This window comes from Cotesia glomerata, linkage group LG7, assembly GCF_020080835.1.
Source record: "Cotesia glomerata isolate CgM1 linkage group LG7, MPM_Cglom_v2.3, whole genome shotgun sequence".
Taxonomy (NCBI): Eukaryota; Metazoa; Arthropoda; class Insecta; order Hymenoptera; family Braconidae; genus Cotesia; species Cotesia glomerata.
Window position 1 is genome coordinate 672,887 of NC_058164.1, and position 27,293 is coordinate 700,179.

Consider the following 27,293-nt stretch of genomic DNA (forward strand, 5'->3'; position numbering starts at 1 on the left):
TTTTTAAAATTATCATTTCTATTATTATTTTTATTTCTTTTTTGGCAGCTTATTTTTATTTACAGCATGACAAGTGAAAGCACAGCAGAAGCAGACACACACCAAAAAGAAGAGTCTGAACTAGGATAGGATAGTAGGATAGTCAGCAAACTAAGCGCGAACGGAGATGGAGATATTGTCTATATATACAGCACAGCGAATAGAAGGGTATTATGTGCTATGTACGAGTATGAGGATGTAATGCCCGGCGGGTTTACTGCATAACGAAGCAAGGTATTATAAGCTTGACATAGCTCCAAGGCTTTTCGCACCTGTTGGAATGCCGACCGCCGCAGGACCAGGGTAAACTTTGGTCACACACTTGTATCGCAATAACCTTCGCCATAACGCACGCACCAGTGATAAATAGATCTGCTCTCTCTCTATACTATATACAATATATATAAAGACTCCGACCAATAGACCCCACGTCTGAGTAATACTTTTACTTTAAGTGATACGAATTTATTGAATGTATTTTATCGCGACAGCAAGTCTAACTCTGGCTATTATTTATTATCCTAATACAGTAGATTAATAAAAAATTTTTATAACTCTAAAAAGATACCCAGCGAGTAATTTGAATTTTATTTTTATTTTTATTATTTATTCTTTACTTGGACTTTCTTATTTTGGAGATGCTACGACTAGAAAAGAAATTGGAAGACAAAGAGCCATGTTAATAGAGGTTGAGTACGGAGATAAAAAAATCTCGGGAAAATAAAAAGTTAAAAAGTGATGGCGTGGAAATGAAAAGAAAAAGTTGAAAAGTAATAAAAGACGAGTACATGGTTCTTCCAAGGGGGTTACACTCTCAAACTGGAGACTGAAGCGACTGAGAGCAACAAGGACAAACGCCTGAGGCATCATCGGATAAAGAACCAACTGTATATAGCATATAGTACATGGTACAGTTGATGCTGAGGCTAGACTCTACGGGTGGAATAAGAACGGATAGAGTGGAGAATGGAGTAGATAGAGGAGATTTCTCGAGTTTACTATACTTGGTACCCCCCGGACCCGTAGCTGTACTCAACTAGTACCAACCAGTGCTGCTCGTTTCTTATTCCTTAGTAATGGGCTTGGCCTTACCGGCTTATTCTCTCTTTAATCCGCGGTCCCGACTCTTTCTTGCTCGTGGTTTCCAAGGTACGCCGGACCAGCTCGGCTACTCTTTTGCTCTAACAGCCGGCAACTCCGCCTAATGCACTTCCACTGGAAGTCAGCGAGAGGAGCCATTTCGAGTGCACACACGCATTACACATTACGAGGATTCAAGGGTAGGGAGTCTGTTTTTGCTCAAGCTCATGTGGATGAGGCTGAGAGGTTCAAGGCGAGCTCAGCTGCAGACATTTGCTGGTTACCAGATCCAGCACAGAGTTATACAAGATATAAATAATATAAAATAAATAAAAGTAAAATGGATAATCGTGATCAGGACCACGAACTTCAGAGAAAAGTTACGAGTTACGAGGGCTGGCAAGTTCCCCAGGTAGACCACGACTTGGATAGAATATCTTGTGCCCACATGTTAGGACCTTCGTCCTAAATAAAATACCCTCTGTATTTGTAAACACTTGAGATAAAGTTTTAAGTTATTTTCCGACGGAATGTTTAAACATTTAATCGGTTTTCGAAATACCTTGTTTAGTTGTAGACAATTATTCAACAAAAAGTTAATGGATGATAAAAATCATGTAACGCTTTCTGAAAAATGCTGGGTTATCTCTCTGAAAATGACTATCTAAATTTTTAATTGATTAGAAACTTTTCTTAAAAGACGAATTTTTTTTGTTTGAATTTAAAATGAATTAAATTATTTAATTTTAGAATATTTACTAACGGCTTAATGTGTAGTAATAAAATTTACAATGTATAATATATGATAATAGTGTGCGTTAAGTGAGTAAGCCTGTGAGATATTAGTCCGGGTCTGGTACACGAAGCAAAAGGCTGCTTATTTTAGGCTTCATTGCCTTTTATTCTGTTTTGTTTTGGTTTAGTAAGTCCCCTTTAGCTTCTTTAACTCACACACATACACACACATGTTGTCGTTTTTACGCTATAGTACATTTTACAAACTCTGGTATAGTAGTACTGAAGCGCAAAACGTGGATGCAAGAATAGAATGCGGTTGCTGCAGCTATTACTGTATATGAAAAAGGAAAAGTTTTGTCGGAGAAACGCACAGGACAAAATTAAATTCTCAAAGTACTACACACTTTGGAAATATAAACTGAAGATAAAATTGAGGACGGCTGAGTATTTTGCTACAACGTACATATATATATATATATATATATATATATATATATATATATATATATATATATATATATATATATATATTCTTATATGTATATAGGGCTTAGCGTTTTATAAACTTTGAAGTAATATAAGTTGAAAGAGTTGATAAAGCGATTGAATTTAAATCTATTGATAGCGTTTTTTTTTGTCCCCTTTTTATTTTTCATTCTCGATTTATTTTTTGATAGCCGGCAGAATTGAAATGTCAATTTGTCACTAACGAAGACAAAGTGAAAATACACAGTATATCAGTGCTACGTGCAAAAAGAATAATAAAATAAATGGAAAAAAAAAAAAAAAAAAAAAAAAAAAAAAAAAAAAAAAAACTAAACAAAACAAAACAAAAAGCGTAAACTGCATGGCCCGGCAAAAGTAGAACAAAATAACAAATAATAATACAGCAATAACAGTTATTAAGAGCTTTAAGCCGTAATACGTGTTTGCGGTTGAGGTGAAAAATAATAAAAAATTCATGTTATTTCATCGCCTCGATTTTGTATAGTCTCTGGCATGGTATGGTACATTCAAACCCGCTAAAAAAATAATAACCATATACATAGTCGAGCGAACGAGGTATAAGCGTGGTTAAAGGGTCTAGAAAAAGTAAAAAAAAAACAGCGAGTCCTGAAAAAAGAGGGGGAATAACTGGCGATTGCCTTGGCCTGCTATCACCACCCTTTCATCCCACTTTTATACACGTCGGTAGATTCACATGTTCCTATATAGTTACCGGCGCATAGCAGCAATAACGAAATATGGTTTCCCCGGTATAGTATGCTGGTAGCCCCCTCCTTCACCCTTTTCATCCCCCGGGTACCGAGCGGAGGCAATGGCGCGTTTTCAATGGACCGATTCGCGCTTGCAAACATCTCATCGTTTCCTGGTGGTTGTTAACGATGAAATGAAACGATGGAGCGATATCATCCCTCTCCACTCTGTTTTACGGTATCCCTTTATCTCTCGACACTTTACCAGTTAATGCCAAGAGAAATAAGCCGATAGTATAACTAAATGCTTACCTTTATGGATATAACTACCGCGCGAATGAGTCTAGTGTGCCTCAACTTCCGCGTCAGTCGATATCATATTCCCACGCGGTTATTTCACAGTAATGCGATCGCCTTTTTATTTATCTGTTCTTTATAACACCACAGTAGTTTACTTGTAGTCTACTCCACTGGTATATAATAGTAGGAGTAATGAAAATTGTTTTTTCTTTTTTTTTTCCTTTCTTTCTGCCCATTTATTTCTTATCCTTTTTCTCACGATTCATAATTAACCGCGGAAATGGATTAATTAAATGCACCAAAGAGAATTTGAGTAACTTTTAAAGGCTGGAGCTTCTCTACTCCCTACTTACTAAATAGTTAATCGTTTATGAGATTATACTTTTTTTTTTGCTTTTCAAATCCAAGTTTTTATTTTTAGATTAGGTTATAAACTAATTTTAAATCGGTCTACAGCTTGAGAGGCATTAACTTTTTTGTTTTGTTAAAAGGGAACTTTCTTTCAAGAAATTAATATTCTTGTCTTTATTTTTTGACAGATTTTGCAATAATTTTATTTTTTTAAATAATTAATTGCACACATTTTTTTTTAATCATTTTAAACGCATTTAATGTTGATTAAAATTTTAAAAATCTAATCTTTACATTAGAATGTCCAATCAAGCTTAAAGTAAAAGTAGTAGCTGTTTATATTAGCATAGTAGTAGGAGGTTAAAGGAATAAAATCAGTAAGCAAAGATCTATTGAAGCGTAGTTACTCAGCTCAGAATCAGAATCGATCGGTTAGAGTCAGAGTTGAAGTTGGAGTTGGATCTAAACGGAATGGAGTAGAATAGAATAGAATAGAATAATACAAGTAAAGTAAAGTCGTGACTGGAGGGTGGCGAGGTCGGGTCAAAGTGACTCTGGCGTGTGGTATCAAGCTCGGGCACAGTTTATCGTGACACAGAGACCGAGAAGGAGAATGAGAATGAAAACCGAGTGTAATTCTATGACTATTGCCCCGTCATTATCGGCGGAATAGTCATTAAACAGAACAGCTAACTCTTAAACTCTCAGTATTGCATATAAATGCACTACCCAACAGATATATAAACACACATAGATATATATGTGCCTATTACTATCACGATTACTATTGCTATTACTATTACCCGGGAGAATAACTCAGCGCTTTGTCCTCCCTTTCCTGGTGTGTCCGCCAACGCACCGGAGTTACATTACTTTCAGCATAAATAGTACATAACAGAACGTAGACATGTTCACCTACACCAAGATCGAGTGAGCAGTATATTACTATAGATTTGATTACTGGCAATGACGATCAGAGTTATGCGATTGGAATAAAAGTCCAGGGAGCACGTAGTCGGTGAAAGCGCGGGCAATTTTGAACGGTGGAACCCGTGAGACGAAATATTTATTGGTTATTACGGTAGTAGGTCGAGATAGCCACTAACCGAGTAATAAATGTAATAAAGGATTGAGATAGAAGCTGAGTTAAATCAACTCGAGGATATATAATAATATCCTCTAATAATTTCATGAGAAAGTGTTATTAACTTTTCCGTGAGTGGGAATTAAAATAAAAATTGTATGTTTAGTTTATTTTATTTTATTTTATATTCAAACTCAGTTTTATTTAAAATGGCTTTTTTACGGAAGTTTCTACAAGTTGTACACGAATTTTTTAATCTTTGTTTATATACACACGGTTAATCTCGGTATTTTATTATATTTAAGCTTATAAAGGGGCAAAATTGAGCGGATAATAGCGTAAAGTAAGCTGTAATTCTGAAATGGGAGAAACTTGGTAGCGATGTGCGATCCCGGTAGTAGAGATACACTCTGGAGATGCTCACTAGAGAGTACGAATAATGCCCTATAGTAATAGTAACATCAGGAGAAAGAAAGAGAGATACTGTACTCCACGAGCTAACTTTGGAAACGACTTTGCTTACCGCCGTTAGCTGCTGGTCGACCTGCAGCGCCGTTTAAAATGGAAATTGTCGGCGGATTCAGAGTAAGAGATAGAGAAATTTCATGTGCTGATATTACTGAAAGCAGCTCAAAATTCGCTGACCATCAAATTAACTAACTTCTATTCTACTACCGAATAAATTACGATCTATATCTGCTCTTCTTATCTCGGTGATATTATTGTTATTTTTATTGTTATTATTTTAAGTATGATAATTATTGAGTTGAAACACTTTGGAAGTGTTTGAGTTTTTTAAATCAAATATTCAAACTTTAGATTGGTTAATTAAATTGTTATCCCATAAAGATAAATTTAGTTAAAAATATTTTACTTTTTTAGAGAGATTAATGATATAAGTAATAACTAATTAGTTTGAGTCATTTATCAAAATTAGGAATTAGTATAGTCATTAAAAAAAAATTGAACTATTATCTAATCTAATTTTTTAAATAGTGACTAATTGCTGTTAAATTAAAAATAATCTGATTTTTTGTCACGTTTAAAAAATTATCAGATATCTCAGGCGTGTTTACAGTTTTGTTGAAAAATATTTAATTAAAAAGCCATCGAAGTAATGAGAAAAGTAATTATTAATTTTATGGTACTCTAAATTACTAATAAGTGAATAAATAAATAAGATTATAAGTTGTGTATTCTGGCGTATAAAATAAATTATTTAAGAGTGAATTGAAGTAAAAGGGCCGCGGATAAATATTAAGAGTGTTGAATTATTGAAAAACTGTCGGACGGGTTTTGTGTGCCTTGTTTTACAAAACAAACTCAATTATTCCGGTGACAATTAATCAATGAATTTTCAAGAGGAAAGAGGAAAGAGAGCGAAGAGACAAAAAAATAACCTGATTCACTTTTCATCAGTGTACTTGCCCGAAGACCAATCTCACGAGACTCTTGAGATAAAGGACGTTGAGGTAACGAAGAGTAGAAGGAAAAAACTTGGAAATTGATTGGAGAAACGCCATCTAACTCTCCGATCGTTGTTCCAATGGTGTATACACATCCAGCACACACTGCCGTAGCACACAGATTGTTCGAGTTTTAGCTCACCAGCCATTCCACTCGGTTTTTTAGTGTTTAAACTCCTCTGTATAGTACTACAGTGTATATCTCCGTATTTACAGCAAGTGTGTACCAGAGAAGTTGCTTACTATAAGACAGTTAAAGGAAAATTTCACACGATTGCCAATTACTTAAAAGCGAAAAGCAATTCCAGCGCCGCAGTTAAGACCGAGCAAGATTTTTCGTTTTCTGGGGCACCTACAACTACAAACCACCGGAATGAATTTTTAAGAAATTCTAAATCCTTATTTTACCCTCCACTCTTATTTTAACTGTTATTTTTTATCCGATTTTTTACTTCCATTATTATAACTATTATTCATAATAAAAGACCTCTACTCGCTTTTAATCTTGATTAAACTAATTACTATTTATTTATGAATAAAAAAAACTGCTCTATGTATTTTAATCTCACCGATAAATTATTCAAAACAAGATCGTTAAATTTTTTATCCTTTCTATTTTCGCTATCAAATTTTTTATCACAATTATGAATATTTTACAATTCAAGATTTTCTAATAGCCAACATTATAGACCCTTAATTATTTAAACCATTTTTTTACGTTATACATGAATTATTTTTACATATCGACCAGCAGTTAAATTTTAGCCCGCATAATTAAAAACTTGGCGATAAATCTCCACGAATTATTACTATTTAATAACAATAATTTTTAAAATGGGATTAATCTATAGATTATAGCGTATCTTCGCACTCAGACAGTTATAAATAAATAAGGTTTTATAAATAGGTCAATTTACTCCTTGACATGAAGTTGAATAATTAAATCACCCGACGAAAATCGAGCCAATTAGCAGCATCATATATATAGTATACAGTAATAACTCTTAAGTAAATAATTAAACATGTAGAAATTTTACAGATAATTATTGAGATTTTATTTTGAAAAAATAATAATTTATATTTTCAAAATAAACATTAAAAATTTGACAACCGTCGAAACAATAATCCCAAAGAATTAAATTTTTTACAGTCGAGTTATTTTCAAGGATTGATAAATAAAAAATTTATTAATAAAAACAAAAAATTGTCAATAATATTTAAGACTCAAATAGATACGATGGCAATAAAAAAAATCAAAGCTCTAGTAGTTTACGTCGCCGTAGTTATATTATATTACTATACGTCTAAAGTCGTAATCTGTCGAGAGATATATCAAATGACATACATAAAATGCAATAATTTAACGACATTGATAAGACGGGGTAGTTTACTTTTACGAGATAAGCGTCGCGTAAAAGACATACTACAAACTAACCTAAAGTCCATTTTATATATTATATACATAAACTCTGTTATTATTATGATTGTACAAAGTATACATTAAGCAGTTTGGTATTTGTCGTGTAATGGTGTGATGATTAACGACGTGACAGAAACATTGTTAAAAACAGAGGAGACATCAACGCGTTAACCACCATCTACATCTCCGTAGCCCGACGTAAAGGCTTCGCTCGAGTTTGTTTATATTATCTAAAATGGTGTTTTTTAATCGCGAATCTCACTTGGAGTTTCTATTCCCCAAATTAACAAATTTCCTCACCCTTAAAATCAAAATAACACTAACAATAACTTGTAACTAAGCTGGTAATGATAGTGATCAAATATGAAATTTACATTTTGGATTGCCAAATGAAAGTTCCGGTCTCGCGAGTGTGCTTCACTTAACGGATTAAATCCCAGTGTGAGAAATGATCTTATAGGATGAGGAGAGTATACAGTGGATGAATAGAACTACCTCGAGTTACTTCCCTCTTGGATATGATACGATATAATGATACGAAGTAGAGAGCAGAGAGCAAGAGCAAGTCAGTCGTAGTCGGCAGATTCGAGTAGTCTTGCCTCGCTCTGCACTAATGGTGATTAAACCGTACAATTTACGGCCTCCGGTATTTCATGCAAAGGATACCGAGATGACTTTGGTAATCAGGGTATAAAGTCGCCATGGTTATACTATACTATCACAGTCGAGAGTCTAGACTTGCCACCTAACCATCCTACCGTCTAAACTAACAACCAGGAGCCAAATTAACGCTGTATCAGCAGAAGGAGTTCCTGCTGGAAGACTAATGCTAAGGGTATAAACGGTTGAAAGCCTATAAACTCTAACCCATAAACCCGAGACAATCCTGCAGTGATCATAGACATAATAACACAACAGTTCCTTCAATTCGATTCCTATTCTGGCGGCGAAGACGCCCACTGATAGAGTCACGCATAGCAGCACCCTCTGCTCATTCTCGTGCTCAAGATGTCAGACCAAGACACGTCGACATTTATTGCTTTTTCGCAACACATTGCCACCTCGGCCAGTTCTCTCACGTCACTGTTCTGTTAGTTTTGACGTAGAAATTTCCTCCCGAGAGAGTTCAGCGGGAAAAGATACAAGATTCAGGAGCATCAAGGATTCAGCTGCTGATATATAGACACACTGGAGACTGGATGAGTCTTTAGTTTGAGAGGACGAGACGTGCTGAGGCATAATTTCAGCTATAACTTTTCCAAGTGGATCAAAATCGAGCCCGTGAGACTTGTCTTATCCTTCTTCTTCTTCTTCTTCTTCTTAGTTTCTTATTTTTCTGTCAAGTTATATCTACTCTTTGTTTTATTTAAACAAAGTTAACTGTTGGCTGTTAGCTATCTGCTGTACGTACTTTGGGAAACTTTTGGACGTCACGGTATACGAGTAAATTGTCAATTGCAACACCTGGACTATAAAAAAGTGACATCAGCTTTCTTGGCTGGTGTTTGTGGATCACCGTCATCGGATCAGCATCAGTGTTTATAAGAATAAGTATTAAGTATTCACTATTAAATATTGAGTATACAAGCACCGTCATTGCCTTGATCATCACTATTGCACCACGTTATTATTGCTTCCACGGTAGTCGGTTGCGCAACGGAACTTTTAAAATGCCAGCGACGTGAGTGCTTGAGGTTTGACGCTGCTCAATTATTGCTGTGTGATTAATCACCCGGTGTATTATAATCATTAATGTTAACAACTGATTGCAATAACCGAGGATATTGGAGCGCAAAAAATAACTTACTCATACATGAAAAAAAAAACGGTGATTAAGCGAGAGCTGTTTGTAATCGAATTCTTCATCAATATTACATATTGATGATACAGAAAAATTGTAAAGGACTTTTTTTTAGGATATTTAATTCTCTTTAAAAATGGTCGTCAATTTTATAGTATCTCTAGTCCTTTCTACAGAATTGATTACAGTAACTAAGCAAAAGAAAATAAATTACTCATGTGAAAAACGGTGATTAAGCACGAATTGTTCATACTTAAATTCTGAGTTAAATATTGATGATACAAAAAATTGTGAAGGACTTTTTTAAAAGAAATTAAATTTTCTATAAAAATGGTCCTTGTCAATTTTATCGTATCTAGTCCTTCCTACAAAATGTATACAAAATATGATATAAAAATAATAAGAAGGAGTAAATTCAATACAAAGAAAATTCCAGACAAAAGTGAGCGTGTAAAATTGTTCCGTACTCCAATAAATAACAGTTTAGTCAGCAAGTAAACGGAAAAAAAATATCACGTATAATTAGTAATTCTCGAATGAATAATTTATAATCGTTTTGCATGAAAAACAGTATCTATTAGATATACCCATTAAGAGTTGACTTAGTGATCGGAGTGAATAAGAATTTAAATAAACCCACGACACATCCCTTCCTATTTGAAATGACTCACTCTTTTGAATCTCTATTTACTCAGCACATCACACGGCAAGAACAAGAGATTAAACAAACTTCTCAATATACTTCTTTACCATTAAGACTGAGTAAATTCATATCGGATTAAAATTTGGATTTTTGACAGAGTAAGCTGACGCAGTGGTAATATAATAGTAGTGTCAGGGTTGACGAAAGTGGGAGTACTCCTGGAGCCGGGAGGGGTTATTAGGGGAAAGGATAGGCTCCTATTACCTTTGTTTCGAGCTACTTGAACCGCTCAATTGTAATATAATGGGGTATCCGAGGGAACTCGGAGCTCAGTGTATGAATGTGTGCATAGGTAAATGTACATATGAGTACACACGCATAGTGAACTCCGTCTGTCAGAGCTCTTAATCACACAAGGGAGCAGGGCGATTGCTTACGAGCAGCTGTCACGTTCAGGTGGATAAAATTAAGAGAAAAAAAAATTAATAAAATAATAATGTGTGTACATGTTACGGTGAAAAACGTTTTATTACCGTGTACTTAGAGTATAAGTACAAGCAAAAGTATAAATTGAGCACCGTTGGACCTCTCTAAGTACCTCCATGTCGGATTTAATAGTAATAGATATCATGTGTGCTTAATGATAGCACGATGTGTGATATTTGGTAGACATTTTGTGTTGATAATTGCCAGAGTGTCGTTTTTCAAAGCCCGTGGAATGCAAATAATTATATCGGCGATCATATTTCCCGTGTAAAATGAATTGCGCTCGCGTGCAAGTTGATATCTGCGTCACGATATATAATATTAACTCTATTAATATGTGGAACGCTGAATGGTTGTACATAGCCTGGCTTATAATATAAGATATGATTCGATTGAATAAAATATTTAGGTACGATACGACAACAACAGCATCAGCATATACATACGGCAATCCCCCCACTCTATGTATTCTACTCTACTCTTTCTTGTATAGGTCCCCGGCCCCGGGCCCCACAGAATTACCCCTACTACGTGAGGCCTACACCTCGCCAAGCTGCTTTCCTCCAACAACATATATTGTGTCGGGGATCGGGGACCTTACAGGCTTAGCAGGAGCTCCACGTATAGTAAACCGGTTTTTCAACGATACGCTGGTACAAAAGTACACTCTTAATATAATACATACGGCTTACTACAATATACAACACACTATACAATTTATATATAAATATATAATACAGATACAGACTGTACACAAGCTACGGTATCCTCGACCAGACGGCGGGCTAACGCACGGATTAACTTTACACGACGCGAAACCAACTTTAAATTATTATTTATGTAATTGCTCGGTGTTGCCCCAAAGATAACGCGCTTCTTCATTTATTATATCCTCACAGCTTCATCATCGCATCTCTTGTCACAGAATAACATGTCTACATTAAGCTTCGCTATTTTTACACAACTTTTATTACTAAATTATTGTATAGAGATTAACGGGTCATGTACATTCAAGTACTAGAAATTTATTTTAAGAGGACTTTTTATAAAATATTAAAAAAATTCTATGGAAATAAATTTTTACCTTTTATTGCTGGACTTTTGATATTTTTATAACGGGTCAGCTCAAAAATTTTTTACCTCAATTCATTTTTTTGAACTCAATTCAGATAAAATAATATTTATAACTTTAAGAATAGAATTATTTATTTATTTATTATTATTAAATTATAAAATTATTTGTAATAATAATAAATTGATTAAATTAAATCATTCATAAATAAACTGAGTAATGAAAGTTGATTGATTGAATAATGAATCGAATATCTGTATCAAAGTATATTCAATAAACTTCAAACTATAAATATAAATTTATGTTATTAATATCAAGGACTTATTACTGGAAAATTTAAATCAACAAAGATATACCTTTATCACAAATGAATCATATTTTTTCCCGAAGAAATAAATCTTATTTTGCCCGAGTAAATTGTTTTTTCAGCGAACCAAAAACCCGTGAGAGAAATAATATTTCCTTGTTATCGAGACTCCTTTTCGCTTTCACAAATTTTTGGTTCAGTTGTCCCGAAATGAAAATGAATTGAAAGGCAGTAAGTGCCTTCAATTTTTCATTTTTAACAAATAAAATCCTCACTTTTATTTTTTTTACTCCGAAATTTCGGAGTAATTTAAAGTTACCCAATTTTTTTTACAAATAATTAGTAGGTAAAAATAGCTTAGTGTTATATAGACACGTAATTATGCTCCGAATAGCCCTGGAAGCATGTCGAAAGGAACATGGGCTGGAGACCAACAAACAAATTTGGTCCTTGAATCCAAAAAATGGTGCTCACGCGTGAGAACACCATTTAACGATGCGGATAATCTTAAACGTCTGCGTTCGGTGTGTTCTTGACCCGTCGAAATCTCTCAGCCGTGTTAATGCCGATGTATATATATATATATACCTGGGAAATATGTTTGGCGGAAGAAAAAAAAACCAGCGCAGGTATAATGTATACAACTAAACGCAAGGCGACGGCATTAAAGAGCTGAAAACTTTTCCGTACTTGAGAAACATATCAAAGGTACAGCCAAAACCTACAATGTACACACATAAGTTTGTATTTTATGTAAATATATATATGTTAAATAAATAAATAAATAGAGCAGAGTAGAGTGAAGTACACCTACATGTATATATGTACAAGAAGAAAAAGAAAAGGCATAAACGAAAAATATCACGTGATAGCATATAGAAGGAGACTCTAAACTCGAAACTGCTATGCTGGCTTATAACGCTCATAAAAATGTTTTTTTTTCATCGTATCCGTTGACTTGCTCTTGCTCTTGGCTCTGGTCTCAACTCTCAACTCACACTCTGCTCGGTTGTATTGGAGTTATCGTAAAACAGGACTAGGATAAACGAAGAAAGATATTTTACACTCAATACACGTATTAAATGTTCCCGGCGACTATAAAAAGTAAACAACTCAATAAATATATATGAATGAATAAAAATGAGGGATGAAATTAGAATAATAATAATTATAAACTAACAACCTTGTGACTTGTGAACTATAAATAAATAAAATTTTGCTTTATTAAATAATGACTTTTGTTAAATTGCTCTGTACTTTGTTAACTATGGACGTTTTTGAAGATATAAGCTTATCTCGATGTTACACTCATCAAGAGCTTTCATTTGAGTACCCACATGCATTTTTCATATATTTTTCATATATACATATATATAATATATATAAATATATGAAATATATGAAAAATTGATGTGGGTATTCAAATGAAAGGTCTTGATGAGTGTAACATCAGGATGAGCTTATATCTTTAAAAATGTCAATAGTTCACGAAATAGATTAAAATTAAATTAGTCAACATCGGAAAATTTTATTAAAAGAAGAAATTTGAAATGTAGAAATTTTTAAAAAATATTTTTTTATAATAATAATAATAATAATAATAATAATAAGTTTATTCATTCATTTTTAGCATTCAGCTATTTTTTGACAATTAATAATTTACATTTCATACATATTACAGCTCTACTTAAATTACAATTAATTACTCGATTTAATATAAGTTTTTAGCGATCTTTTAAATTTTTCTAATGTTCTTTCTTCTTTAATCTTATTTGGCAAACTATTGTACCACTGAAAGCCTTTTATAAGTTATCGACTTTTCAGCATTATATGTTCGCGTACGGTTTATTCTTAACATTGATCCATTGCGCGTACAGTATTTATTATTTTCATAATAATAACTTACCGAAAATGAAAATGATAAGCCAATCAAGCAGGTCGATCACCCCCGTTCTGTCGGCGTGTTTTATTATTAAAATACAAAACTTAAAAGCGTCACCAGAGCCACCACACGACTATTCCCGAATACGAATAAACGGCTCACTCGTTTGTCGTTGTCGCGCCAACATCGGCCACTCAAAACCCGAACTAACTAAACTCTGTCGTTCTCAGCACTAACTTACAACAACTTTTGACAACCAACTGGGTACTCACAACAATGCTGCTGCTTATAATTATAATTACTTTTCCTCTTGATAAAAAACAATAACAATTATTATATTGAATGGTAAATCAAAATCTAACTGTACTTGGCACAATCTGGCACTCGAAACTCCAAACTTAAAACTCAAAATTCCAAAACAACTTTTTTTTTTTTTTTATTATTTTACATTTAAAAAGTAAAAGTATTAACCAAAAAAATAACTCAAACAGAAACAACTGGTCACACTTGTAGCTGCAGGCACGCGTTTCACTTTTTTTACTCCGTTTTTAATTTTAATTTTAATTCTCCAGCGTCTTTGCAAATAAATAAAAACACAAGTATGGCGGGGGATAAAATTTGTCCAAAACAATAACAGAGTGTAGAATTTTGTGTACTTTTTATTTTTTTTTTTTTTTTGTTTATTACTTGCACTAAATAATTAACAAACAAGTCTCGCGATCTAAACGTCAGAAACCGCCGGTAGAACGCCGGCACTTTCAACGAAAACAACGCGCGCGGCGGTTAAGTCGCAACTGAGAAGCGTACTCAGCGGCAGCAGGAGCGGGCCAGCAGCAACGCGACGACCGACGAGCGTCCTCGGCCCTTTCTCCGCGCCCCCCGAGCCTGCGGCGAACTACTCCCTCTCTGGATAGCTGGCAAAGCTCGACATCGTCAACTACATCGGCTTATAAACATCAACAGTGCGTTCTTATTCTTTAACTTCTTAAACCGTCTTAGTCTTATCTTCTTATTGTTATTTAATTATTGTCCTTGTGATTGTTGCTAATATTTAATGGGTAACATGAGACTTGTATTTGGAGGCAATTGCCTCGAGTCCTTTAATTAAATTTCGCTGTAATTAACTGTTTATCGTATGGAGATAATTGATTTCTAATTTATTCAAATTTATCGCATTTTTTGGAGCGAAAAAATTTTATAATTTTACGCGGATTTTTTTTTTAATTCAAATTATTTCATTTAAAAAAAATATTTAAGATAATTATTCATAAATTTATTTAAAACGCGAATAGAAAAAAAAATTTATTATTACTTAACATTGATATCGTTTGTTATTATTTAAAAATTGAGTAAATTAATAAAAAATTATCAAGAATTACTCAATTTAAATCATTGCTCAACATCGCCTAATTATTTATTAAATAAATAAAAAATTTCAAAATGAAATTAAAAAAAAATAAATGCTTTTTTGTTAAATCTAACTTTTATTAAAAAAAAAAATTAAAAATTCTAAATGAACCCGTCAGAAAGAAATTGCTTAAATTTTTTAATTACACTCCGCTCTGAAGTCTCTGTAATTAAAGAGATTTTATTAAAATTTCATTATCTTCCATTAAAACTTATCCCGTATCACAGTGTGTAGAGAACCGAGTATGGAGTAGAGTACAAAGTATAGAGTGCTGTAGAGTATAGAGTATAAAGTTTGTTTTTTAGTCAGCTCGAACCTTGAGCGTAAGTATACAAGTCCCCATCCTATCCAGTGGATTAGCCGCGGGACTTACGCAGGCCCGAAGTGGAAGGGGGGACTGGGCCTGATTGTTGTCCGCGGAGTGGGGGCGGGCCTTACACTCTGTAAGCCGTTTTATTTCTTCTCGATACTTATTCTCCGTTTAGCCCGAACTGGTCGCCATGTTACTTTTTTTATTTATGTATATATATATATAGACATAATAACAAAAACAATTTTTTTTAGATCCTGGTAGTAGTTATTATGATGATTGTAGCTGATGTTTTTTCAGACTGGTCCTATTATTCCGCTGGTGAGCCGGTGAGGCAAATGGAAGCCAGATAGTTCTGTAGTTGAGACAGCAATGAGAAAAAAATAGGACCGCGAGTGAAAGGCGACGACTGGGCGGGAGGTGAGGAGGGTGGAGAAGTCGAGATGAAGGAGACAGGCAGGTAGGTAAAGTCTTGGTCTTGAGTTATTGTGGAGACACAGCTACTATCAGCTCCGTCACGCTCTGGGATTGCAATTTTGGGTAATACCACGTCTTAGACAAGATTCTCAACGTGACATCGCGTAATTTGACCACCCGGTCGCTCCGCTGACTGCTGCTCTGCTGCTGCTGCTGCTTCTGCTGTTGTCCTTCGGATCAAGCACCAACCAACTAAGCAATTACTGTGTGGTACACAGCCAGATTGACTTGAATTCTAAATCACGTTCAACCTATATATTTCAAACCTACATACTAATACGCTCTACATATTAATTTATATTTATAAACACTACGCAGATCCTTGGCTTTATTTACATAAGTAACAAGTGGGATTTATATTAATATTTATATTAATTTACTGATTAAATAGGACATTTAGTCATTTTTGTATTAAATTTTTCAATATCTTTAAAATTATATCCGAAATTTAATTATTAAAAAAAACTAATTAACTTCTCAATAAATTTTCCATTTTACAACTTAATTACTCCAAAAAAAAAGAATTTTTCAATTTCAACCGGATAACAACCCCGAAACGACAGTAATTAAAAGTTAATAGCTTGTGAAAAAAGCAACATACGTTCCATAAAAAGAAATACTAAAGATAAACATCATTAACATATGTTTATCATTGTAGCCAGAAGACATAACAAAGCTTGCATAATACCGTGGGTATCCCACGTGTCGCCGATAACGAATCGGTACAATTGTCGAGAAAGCTCTATTCCATCGAGGATACTTCCGTCTCGGTCGTGTCATGTATTCGCACACTATTACTGTACACAGTATAAGTACACCTGTATAGTAGGATAATACATTAACTTTAACTCTGTAACTTTAACTACGTGCCCTGCAGTCTCTTTGATTCTACGGAATAGCTAGTAGGTATAGTATAGAATAGCAACTGTTAGGTGCCATGGCATGTCACGTGCTCCAGTCACCGCGGACATCCCACTATCATGATTACTAATACTAATACTAATACCAATAGTAACACTAATACCACCGCTAATCCAATAGAAGGATAATTACGATAAACCAATGCAAACTTCACCGCGTAATATTACCAAGACAACATTAACAATGTTGGTTAAATTACATATGAGGGATAATAGTAATAGTAATAGTAATGGTTGTAGTATAGCACGCCCGGTTATCATCACACGCGAGTATCAGCTTCCTGGATAAAACCACCCGCTATTATATGGTGCACTTAGCTCGGAGGGTCTTTACTAATATAAATACATATATAAATAGTATGGAAGGAGAGGTAGAATAAGAGGTAGAGGGTGATCTGAGCCCGCCTCCACCTCAGCTACATAACAACTGGCACGCTCAACATGCACTCTTTGTACGTCATGCAGCGTACACGCTTCTATCCACTACTAATACGCTATTCCGTCGGCGATACTAGATACCGTACTTTGGTTGGCATTCTCTGATGAGTGAGAGGTATTGTTACACATGGCATATGTAAATGAGAGAGATGTACACTCTGCAGTCCTGGATAGCAATATTACGTACGTGTACACTGACGAGATGTTAAATATACGCAACCCTCTCGACAGTGAACAGTAGCGAATCCCAAGTATATATATATATATATATAATAATAATAATAATAATAATACTGTATGTGTGTACATTTGAAGGGTGAGCGCGAGGGAGGAGCTCCATCACTATGATGATGGTGGTGATGATGATGGTGATGGTTAGGCGAAACTCGGGTTGATTCCCAAGCGAGTCAATTAGCATTCAATGCATAATTTTCCGTGCTAATTCTACATGGAACTACCGCATAATTAATTTGATATTCTTTGTTGTTGTTATAGGATGGGAAGATTTTTAAGTGAGACTAGTTGAAAGTATATAAAGTATAGGTAGTGGAGGTGCAGGTATACAACATTTTGATTTACTAGTCTGCAGTTTATAATAAGTTTAAGAGAATTTTAAAGAGGTCGTCGCCATTACGGCACTTGTGCAATAACAACAGTCACTGTAATGTTTCGTATGATGTATATACGGTATACGGTGCTTGTTAAATACTTGCTGATTTTATGTTTTATAATGCAGCAGTTTAATTGTTTTCTACGCTGAGAGTCTGACGAGTCCTCGGTTGTTTATAAAAAGTTTATTCAACGTTTAATTAGCAGGTATTCTGGTTGACTACTTGCTACGGTATTCAGAATCACCTGTTTATTTAATAGTTAATTCTATTTATAATATTTCGCTTAGATTGTTTCACCGACGGAAAAATAGACTATTTATATTTTGATAACAGCTTTAATTTCGTGGTTAATTCAAAGTTTTACTGTCTAAATTATTATTGAATAATATAATTGCTTGAAGTTGTTTTTTTTTTTAAGGTAAATTTAATCTCAATAAATTTAAAATGTGAAATCATTAAAAATGTGCACTAAATTTTGAAATTAGTTTTCCTAAAAAAGCCAATTTACATTAAGTGGTGTAAAATATTTATTTATACCGAAAAATCGACCAGCATTCTTAACATAAATTGTTGATGTAAAAAATAATTCTCACAGGAAATCCTTGACACTATAGTCGGAGGAAAACCATCAATTTTTTCCGGTGACTGATGATTAATGAAAACGTGACTATCCAAAAATTAAAGGTTGACTATTGTGACAGCGCAGAGTTTAAATTACAATAAATTGACCGAATTCAATGGATCTCTTTGGCCTTCTTTTCAAAAGATGGCACTGTTAACCTGCTTACGAAATATTTTTCAACAGGTTACAGTCCACTCTCCTGTTAATAATACAAAGTGATTTGTCTTTTTTCATTTAATAAAAAGTGTATACAGCTTAGGCTTAGCTTCATCCCCAACTTTTTCATTCAAAGAATAATGCTTATTCGTATTCTTTTTTTTATACAAATAAAAGTGTTACACAAATAAAAGTCACAATTTAATTTATAAAATCACACTAGCTAGTGACATGTCAAAAATAATTTAAAATGCCCTCTGGCGACATTTCGCCGAGATATCTCACAAACTTGTTTTGCGAAACAGTGTTTTACCGAACTAGTGGCAAATTATATAATTGCGTATTATTTTTCGAGCACGTGTTACAAAAAATTTATTCAACTAATGACTAATCAGCGAGCAAATATACGTTAATTATATATTAAATCCATTTATAGTAAATAAAAATAATTAATATTGTTAAAAAGCAAAAAGATAAAAATAATAAAAAGTATATATGTTGAATTGTATATATCGACCTCATTAAATGGAATTCAAAAAGTATTAAATAAACGGTATTTGGCAATAGATAATATATGTCGATAATATTTATTGAGAGTGAATGAGTGAATGAATTAAACGGGTTTTCCACATGGCGAATTAGCATGTGGACATTCTATCGCAAGATAAGGTGTAATATAAATACAAACGTGATAATACCCGAGGTTTCTATCTATGAATATCTATACGCTTTGTTTTAGCTTTTAGCTGTTCCCTTCTCTCTGCTGGTAGATGTATGCTGCTACTATGCATACATTTATACATGGATTATCGGATGATTGCGCCACGAGTCTGTGAGAAATGTTGTATTTTGTATTGGGCATACGTGAACGCGATTGGTCCAAATCTGCAATGACTACTGGCAGCACATTTCAGATTTATGCGACTACAGAGACTCACACATTTCCACAGATGTGATAGATCACATGTATATGTCGATGTTGAGAACAGCAAAGGGGGAATAGAAGGGAAGGGTTGAAGCGTGATGCTGTCAGCTTCTCTTCTCTTCTCCCTCTCCTCTCCTCGTGTATGTTTCACGCGACAATAAACGGAAGGGTGCGTGACACGCGATACAGCAACAGCATACTGCCCTCACTTGTAAAATCGCTATATTTGTTCTACATATATGTACCCAGCACAATTACATTCCCCGATAATATATGCACGTATTTCGCATTTGGATATAGTGCTAAAAAAAATAAAATAAAATAAAATCATCAACAGGCTTGTTAACCAAATAATTTAAGTACAGAGGTACACCCCATTCCACAAAATGATAATCATATAATAACGTTAAAAGTAACGTATATATTTAGTTATATCGTGCGATGGACACGCGACATTTTAAATAATCACGACGTGCCACCAGCGTGTTTTACAAGCAAAGACCAATACATATCACAAGATCGTCTAACATACCGTACGATATACAATATATATACCCACTGATAAGATAAATTATTGCATTATATTATATTAATCCAGATTTTTTACTTTCTCTCTGTTCGAATTAATATCTCTGCTTTCTCTTACTTAAATTCATACTTTCCAGTTACTGGAATAGAATCATTATAATTATAATTATACATTATACACGAAGCCCCAGAGTATTTATCAGTATCACCAAATGGCCATAATACCTATTTTAATATTTTAAAAATAAAACTGACATTTCTCTCAAGGAAAAAATTACAATAATAAATGACTTGTAATTTTAAAAAAATTAATTCTAGGAATTTCGCGTTATCCGTATGTTAATCTCCGTAGCTAACCGTACGTTCTTACTCTTACTTTAGCAGTTAAGAAAATAAAATAATGAAAAAAAGAAGAAAAAAAAAGAGTCGAGGATAATAATAATGAGGGAAAAAACTCGACAAGTTTAATATTGATGATTGAGATGCTAGGTTGATAGTAAATAACGAGTATCAAGGCACGTATGCTTAAATATATGTACACATACTAAATTGATATGTATAGAGTTATAGAGTTGTATACAGGATTATATGAGCGGAATAGTTGTACATTGAATATGTTCTATAGAAGAAGAAGAAGAAGAACAAGAAGAAGAAGAAGAAGAAGAAGATCCTATGCCACTGGTTGCTCACGTATGCTGGTGGTCATGTGCGAATACAAACTACCGATGTGCGATCGCGACTCTGCCTCTGCTCGGCTTAGCTTAGCAGTATATATTCTGCACTACTATTCTATACTCAACTGACTACTGCCGATACGACGTTTCAAATTCTATTATATATTATATATTGTACATTAAACTGCGATATGATAGCATATGTAGCATCTAGTGTGTAGAATGCATGTGCAGCCAATGGAATAATGTTCAGTGACTTTGTCCCGATACTTAGATATATATTCCTGTATTCCTATGCACTAAGCACTGCATACTATACGGAGTACAAAGTACCAACGTATAGAGTGCGTCAACCAGTAGAGAAATTGTCTCGGTGCAGCTTATGCATTGTATATTGTACATTGTATATTGTATATTATATATTATATCTAGTCGCGAGGGTACTTTTCTTGGAACATTGCATGTACTGGGAGCTGGAGTACAACTAAACTAACATAATACAAGCTGCACACGTGATTGGGCACGTATGTAGGTAGAACTAGCTAATGTCGTATACGTAAATCGTTAGTCGTTGGTCGTTAGTCTGGTGAGTAGAGTTTGGACCAGAGTAGAAGTAAAGGGACAGGATAGGAGGATAGGATATGAGTACATTACATTTATGACGTATAGTACAGTACAGTAGAGAGTTGAGTTGATTTGTATTGGATTGAGAACAAACTAAACTCGTATATCGTATATCGTATATCGTATATCGTATATATTAAAGCCAGCGTTATTGCAGACTGCGTGACGCTATAACGCCGAGGGCGTGGCGATACGTCGGTGAACGATAAGAGCTATCGCCTCCCTCCGTTGTCGACGTTGCCTCATCATCGCCAACACAATATTACTCGCGCCCCCGGCGGCAAGTTCACCCATTCTACACACTCCCCATGTGTGAGGATACATACGCCAGTCTGTGTAATAATATTATATGTATATAATACCTACGCAGTGTCTAGGTAAATATATCAACCATAGTGTATTGCTCTGCAGCTAGATCATAAATCTGGGTTGTTTCTGTTATGTTGGTTAGACGCCGAGCGGTGAGACACGCGAATTCACATGGGGGCCAACTGTTAAGTAAAGGAATATCAAACACCAGTACATTTTACATTTTACATGTTACATGTTACTCGTTGGTTGTTACAGGGGTAGGAGGTATGGATGGATGAATATGTGTGTGTAAAACTTTAGCAGTAAAGCGGTTACAAGTAATTAGCGAGTTGTCGTGTATATAAGCAATACCAGCATTGCTGGAGGAACTGAACAACTCAGCAGAGAGTAAGTGTCTTTCACTCGAACAGCAATATCAACTCAACAAGTCTTTTGTTTTCTCTTTACCGCGAGGAAATTACTTTTGAAATATAAATATCATCTCGATGGCGGTTTACTTTTTTATAAGGGTAATTCTCGACAATGAGTTTTGTAGCTTATACCTTGTAGTTATTAATTAATTTTATTATTGTTTAAGAAAAGGGTTTGAGTTGAGAAACGAGAAAATGATCAATGTTGACAATTTGCCGTAACGATACTGCTTTATAAATTTTAAATTATATATATATATATATATGGAGATTTAATATAATATTGTACTTGTGCAGTAGTTTGAATTATAATTAAAGTAGTAAGTTTTGTCGCGCGTGTCCTCCGTTCGTCTTACTTCAACAATTTTGTATATAATAGCTCTGGGTGCAATAAAAGATCTCTTATTTCGCTTACTCTCTTTTGCTCTTTATTTATTAAGAAGAAGAAATAAAGAAAAAAAGAGGGAAAGTTGTAAGAATAGTAAACATTATCAAGGGACTTTAAAGTTGAGCCTTGCGGAACCGCGTCGCGGCAAATACACTCCGGCTACTGATGCATTTTGCTGAACGCTTACGCCATCAGCTTCGAATGCTCACTTTTTTTGCTCAACACTGTCGAGAGGACCGAGACCAGGATGACAATGCAGATAAAAAAATATTAAGTTTGAGATGGAAAATAAATTATTTTAGTTTGCTTATGAAATTATTTTTTTCTCCTTTCTGGATGACAAATGTGTTGGGAGAAAAAAATAAACATTGAGTTTGTAAAAATATTACAACCAAGTGAAGTGAATTTAAAAATTTTATAAATTGAAAACAATACAATGGATTTAAAAACAAAGATAATAATTGGGACATGTAAAATTGTTAATATTGATCAGCACATTGTTAGTTTTTGTGAATAATCATCAGCATTTTCGATTCATATATCGTTCGTTATAATTGCTGGTGTAAATGATCACGAAATATTTTAAATTTCAATCATGTTATTCAATACCGCACCTCGTTAATCAAAATTAATTTTTAAAAAATATTTAATCAATAAAAAGTTATTTTAAAAAATTACAATCAAACAAGACTAAAATTTATTTACCAAAATAATAAAATAAATATTATAATAAGGATATTATTAGGAGGACAAATGGAGAAATGAAAAAAATCCCCGGCAATAAAATAGTCTCGGAAGTTGTTATCGTGAATGTGAAGAAATAAACAGGGATGGGTTTTCTATTCGATATACAATAATATAATATAATATAATATAATATAAAACAGCGATCGCGGGATTATACAGCTGGACGTTTTCTCGGAATCGGCGACATTCTGCGAAACGACATCAACATAGACAACGGACACTGAAAACCAAAGCAAATAAAATATAAGAAGAAAAGACGGACCTTGAAAGTGTATTATCCTTTTATGTGTGTGTATTATATTATATTATAAAATAAAGATAGGGAGAAGTTCTAGCCGACACACCGGGACGGGTGGTGCTGTGTAACCTGTTTCCATTTTTACCGTCTGCATCAGGTTTCACGGGAGCGGGAACGCAGGTGAGCTGACGAAGCCTCAGCCTCTGCTCCTTGAAACAACTCTCCAACACATCTAAGCTTCTCCTTCTCTCCTTCTTCACATCTATTCCTTTCTTAAATCGAACTTGTACTCTGCTGTCGGTCTTGTTTTTCCCGATCGTACTTAGGTACACCTATACTGACCCAGGTTATATATTTTAGCTCGTTAATTACTTGAGTAGAGCCTCGTTGCTGTTTTATACAGTGTAATGATAGCTCAGGTGAGTAATTTAGACTGCACTTGCTCAGCAACCTGCCAGGTATAATAGTAACCAGTATGTACCTCACGTATGGTGTACAATGTAAGGTATAATGGTACCCAGCATCCAGCATGCCGGTTGGGTTTAACAAATGATAATAGACTTTAATAGTTAATCCAACAGTAGAGAGTTCGGAAAATATAGACAGACATAGTAGAGAATCGTTTAATTTGAGGATGCGGTTTGATTCACGCTGGTAGCACAGAATCAATGGAAAACGGATAGGATCCAATGCCAGCCAGCCAACCAGCCAGCCAGCCAGCCAGCCGAGGAGACGGCGGTTTCAAAGTTATACCTACTATCCTGTCTTTCTCTTTGTCGTTTTACTCTGGAAGTATCCCTTTCTACCGGCTCCAAGTATGAGTATCCGTTCGTTAGTAGTTTTAGTTATGGTTATAGTTATACTTATAGTTACAATTGTTGCTAAAGTAGAGGAACTGGATGAGCCAAAATCGAGTTGCGCCATCACGCAACCCCGCAAAACTTATAGTCCATGAAGTAATCTTAGTGCGATTGCGATTACAAACCATCCGATGGAAGATTGGCTTATTATCCATCATACATCCACATCACTCGATTCATTGTCGTGTTTAACTTAAAAAGTGAAATTATTGTTTCTCTGTAGAAGCACAGACAGGTACTGGTGCACAAACAAACTACTGTTTGCTGCATGTGTGTGTGTGTGTGTGTGTCGGATGATAATAGGGAACGTCTAGTAATTTGGAGCAAGACCGAGGGGAAAGGAGAAGGTGGATAATCCACGGTAAGAAGAACAAAGAGGTAAATTGTCCGAACGGATTATATTATTTTAGTTGTTGGTATGCTCTAGGATTACTTTTTACAATCTTTGTTCTTGCATGAAGAAATATGGATTTGCCTGCAATCTGGTGGCTGGTGGCTGGTGGCACGCAACCTGGTACTTATCATCGCGGGAATCCGGAAATTGGATTGGATGAGGGCTACATTATCGTAAGCATTATTTTTTGTAACTGGAGCACACGCTCGACTCATACTACTCCGGTTTGCTCATATAATATGGCAATAGAGTATAGACCATTAATGCTAATACTAATGCACGGTATATATGTATACGTGCATATATTTACTCAGCATACAATCTACTGTATAAGCATAATTAAATTACACGATTCACTTTGAGATGGAGTAGGCAATATGGATTTCATGCGCCTTGATTAATGCACGCTTCATATCTAAGTATGCATATATCTCGCTATTCATGTGTGAGTATGTGAATTGAATATGTGATGTCACTGATATACAGTTAATGGCAACAGGTCTCAATCAAGTTGGTTTCTGGTCAGCTGTGACACATATAGACACATAGACACATATTTGATCGATCCAGAAGTCGTACCGTGTACTAATTATTGTGTCCTATGTCTAAACACATTTCCTACGGTATCCGGTACGGATATTGGTCTGTGTGTGTGCTTATTGCACTGAACCATCATACGAGAGAACTTCATTCTCAATTTAACTGGTTATCGATGCGATGTCACATACACCAAGTTGATATTCAAATTGTGTCATATCCTTCCTGATACTTTTGTGTCAGCGTTTGATACAGCGATAAACAAATATTTTATTGATTAAAATATCTTGTTCAAGAGTTCCATTGTTTTGTAGAGTAAAATTTATTTAAATTTAATTTATTGAGGATTGAGGATTTAAAAATTGAAAAATTAATTTTTTATTTTAATTTTATGGTAAAAAATATTTTTAATGTATTCTTATCTTTAATATTTAATAAAAAATTTGGTTTTTTTCGTCCCTTCATCTTAAATTTTAATTTGATTGAATATAAATTTTTTTTTTTTTCAACTAAAAGCAACTAATTTAACGATACTGAAGTTACCTTACAATTGTTGATTTTTTTTTCTTATAACAAAAAAATTAGAATATTAAAAAGGCTTTTAAAAATTTTCACTCGTAATTTTTTCTAAATTTTTACGTTTGAAATTTTTTTAATAAAATTTTTATTACATTTTTTTCTTAAAATTTTTATTGAATTTTTCTGTTGAAATTTTTATAAAATTTGAAAAAAAATTTTCTAATGTCTGTCAACTTTAGTGTCATCTAATTTCTAGTATTAAAGTCTCTAGTAAAATTATAATTAAAAAATATCAATGCTAATGATAAAAACAACAAAGTATAAATGGATAAACGTTAACAAAATTGTGCGACTTTGAAACAAGGTAAATTCGGTGATTACACCTACTCTCATTTTCTAGATCCAGGTTTGTTGTGCCTCTACATTATGGCTAATACTGAGAGGGATGAAAGTTTAAAGTTACCCGAGCAGTATAGCTGGTTGGCCATAATGTCATTTGGCTCATGACTCGATTATAAGTTAGCTGGGATATAAACCAACTACGCATAGCAGAAAGTCCGATCCTGTCTATCCTATCCGTCTAGTCGGTGTTTTTAAAATCGAATAAATGGACTAGCTGATGCTGATAGAGATTTTTTCTCTTTCGAGTAAACACCAGGTTGTTTAATTAATGCAAGTATTGCGTTTGGTAGCATGTACTACCAACAACACCAGTGTGCTACATATGCTATTTTATTTCGGCAGTAAAAGAGTGAGGATTAAGTAAATAAAAGTAAAAATAAACTCACCTGTATCTATATGTATACACATGTAAATGTATAAATGTCATGGCCCCTTTCAACCAGCATTATTCAACTTTTTTATTGTAAAAGTCACTCGACTCGGTTCGACTTGGTTTACTGCGTAATGATGTAAATCTCATTTAATTCACTGGCTCTAGTTTTACATTTCATAAAAACTTATTTTCCGCCGGGTTAAACAAAAAATACCTCACTAAATACACTCTACATTATAACGGAATTATAACTTAAATTAATGAGACTTTTTTATTTTAATACCACCCGCAACTTTATTCTCGTCACACTAATTACTTTATTATTTATTTTTTTGATTATGTTTGTTAAATTTTCACTTTTTGAGTAAGATCCAAAATAATTTACGAGCAGCAGCAGCAAATTAATAAATTTAGCGCCTCTAACGGCCAAGAAAGGAAACAAAAATTTTTAAATTTATTTCGCGGCAGAAAATTAAACTAGTTTCAGCGCCTCTGGCGACCAAGAAAGTAAGCTCTAAGTCTCGTCTTAGATTTTGGCGCTAAATATTATTTTTT

At 34.1% G+C, this 27,293-nt stretch overlaps 1 protein-coding gene across 5 annotated transcripts in view; it reads right to left on the reverse strand.

The window, feature by feature from the left end:
* The window catches only part of LOC123268271 (semaphorin-1A-like), a 96,339-nt gene extending 81,657 nt beyond the window's left edge, over window positions 1-14,682 (reverse strand). For 3 of the 5 annotated variants that reach the window (XM_044733217.1, XM_044733215.1, XM_044733216.1), the window contains exon 1: window positions 13,890-14,681. The gene's annotated coding sequence lies outside the window, so the exon portion shown is untranslated. Of the gene's footprint in view, window positions 1-13,889 lie in introns of all 5 variants that reach the window. The other 2 variants (XM_044733219.1, XM_044733218.1) reach the window with 1 other exon arrangement.
* Window positions 14,683-27,293: the final 12,611 nt, after the last annotated feature.